The following is a 2,688-nucleotide window of genomic DNA, read 5'->3' on the forward strand; positions in this document are numbered from 1 at the left end:
AGGATTCGAAGAAAAACGACAGGAGGCCTGTCCCTTGGACAGAAGAAACTGAACGAGCATTTACAGCGGTGAAGGAGCAACTCGCGGATGCGACTCTCCTGGCACATCCCATACCAGCTTCGCAACTTCGTATTACCTGTGACGCATCCAGTACCGCTTTGGGAGCAGTGCTAGAGCAACAAAAAGATAACGGGTGGCAGCCATTGGGGTTCTTTTCCAAGAAATTGTCGCCTGCGCAGAGAAACTAGAGCACGTACGACAGGGAGCTCACAGCGGTGTACGAAGCCATCAAAAATTTTCGACATTGGGTCGAAGGCCGAGAGTTCATTATTCGCACCGACCATAAGCCGCTCATATTCGCCTTCCACCAACAGTCTGACAAATCCTCACCGCGACAAATCAGACAGTTGGGATTCATCAGTCAATTCACCACAAATATCCGGTACATTACCGGCTCGGATAACCACGTCGCCGACACGTTTTCCCGCATCGACACATTCACCTTCCAATGTGTATCGACCACGACGAACTTTCATCCGCCCAAGCGTTGGATGAGGAACTCCAGCGGTTGTTAACTCACAACGACACCTCCTTGAACTTACAAACGCTTAATTACGGTCCTGAGGACAAAGGAATCACCTGCGACATTTCCACTAACAACGTTCGACCCTTCGTACCGACACCGCTACGACGCAGAGTTTTTGACGTACTGCACAACCTCGCTCACCCTAGTGGTAGAACCACCATCAAGATTATTGCTCAACGATACATCTGGCCGTCGATGAACAAGGACGTCACTCAATGGGCACGGGACTGTGTCCCATGTCAGCGATCAAAAGTGGGCCGTCATATCCATACAACACCAGCTGCTTTTCCTCTGCCAGACGAAAGGTTTGATCACATCCACCTGGATTTGGTCGGACCATTACCCGAGTCTCAAGGTTACCGATATTGTATGACAATGATTGATCGGTTTACGAAATGGCCTGAAGCAGTACCGATAAGAGACATCACAGCGAGCACAGTGGCCAACGTATTCTATTCGCACTGGATATCCCGTTTTGGTTGCCCCAAACTTCTTACTACCGACCAAGGCACTCAATTCGAGAGCGCACTCTTCACATCCCTCTCGCGTTTAGTTGGCGGTAAAAGAATCCGCACGACAGCATACCACCCGGCAGCAAACGGACTTGTAGAAAGGTGGCATCGCACACTCAAAGCAGCGATCATGTGCCACGAAATTCCGCAATGGACACGAGTGCTACCATCAGTTTTACTAGGGCTGAGAACCTGCTATAAGGAAGACTTAAAAGCATCACCAGCGGAGTACCTTTATGGGACAACGCTTCGGATCCCAGGTGAATTTTTCATGCACGAGAACTCTCCATCAGATCAGTCATTTTTCCTCGAAGAATTCCGCACCCACATTCAAAAGATAAGACCAGCTCCTACTTCGCACCACTGTCGGCAAAAAACCTTTTGTTACAAAGATTTGTCGACTTGTTCGCATGTGTTCCTCAGAGTCGACGCTACCAGGCGACCGCTCGACCAGCCCTATTCAGGTCCTCATAAGATCGTCAAAAGGATAGATGAGCGCGTTTATACCATCGAGGTCAACGGCAGAGATGTCAACGTGAACATCGAACGCCTTAAACCCGCACATTTAGCCAGCGATGACATGTTTGGCAGCGCCGCCCAGAGAAGAGTTCTAAGTAGACCAGATCTTCCGCATCATCCTAGCATGTCAACAAGCCTACCCAATAACTACGGCACCAATCATTAAATTTGGCTTTTCGGGTTCCTGCATACAGCCTCATTTAGGGGGGGGTAGTGTGGGGACACAACTTGGCAAACGATCTGGCAACACAACTTCGGTGTGGCACTATTCTTCATTCCGTTTCACATTGTCATTCGTTAAAAAGTCCTAGCCGTTGCAACTCAAAAAAAGGAAATTCGCTTCTCAAGCAAGCGAGCGGAAGGTTCTAGAATTCCAACAGCGAAAACCGAAAAGAATCGTTTTAAGCAATTTAGTTAGTTCTAATTGTTCCATTCAAGTGTTAAGATTATTAATTAAACAAAGAAATAAATATGTGGTAACCCAGCTAGTCGCTACAACATGTAAACACAAATCAGTTGATATGCACTTTGACGCTTTATCCATTTTTACCCGGAGTAAAAGTCCGGGCTGTTTTGGGCAGGAAGAAGAAGACACTTACGATCCAATACGTTCCAATTTTCGCTCTCTATTACCCATTTTGTTGAGTACGGGAATGATTTCTGGGCTATTTTGGGCACCCGCGGGATCCCGCGTTACGTATGGGAAACAACCTTATGATTGGACGACAAGTGTGAAGATAGCCTAATTCATCGTTTATACGAAAACTTTAACAACAAATAATATAAGAACTATATGGTTGCTAGAAAAAAGGGGGGTATTTTTGAAATCAGGGGGTCCTATTATATCCCCCCTCATCCCCCCTTTTTCTAGAATTAGCCGTCCGTCTACTAAAATGTTCCCCTTATTTCCCCTGTTTGATAGTTTTCGTCAGTCAACAGTTGTTTCCAGTTGCCTGGTTAAATGCCAAAATAAAATAGCGCAGTGGCAGTGGCAATGACAGTTTTTAAAATCAGCTGTTACTGCTAATATTGGAAGTGACTGCCGCAGCAAACACAATACGGCCTTGTCAG

This window comes from Rhagoletis pomonella, unplaced genomic scaffold, assembly GCF_013731165.1.
Source record: "Rhagoletis pomonella isolate Grant_MI unplaced genomic scaffold, Rhpom_1.0 Rhpom_scaffold_01195, whole genome shotgun sequence".
In the NCBI taxonomy this organism is placed as follows: Eukaryota; Metazoa; Arthropoda; class Insecta; order Diptera; family Tephritidae; genus Rhagoletis; species Rhagoletis pomonella.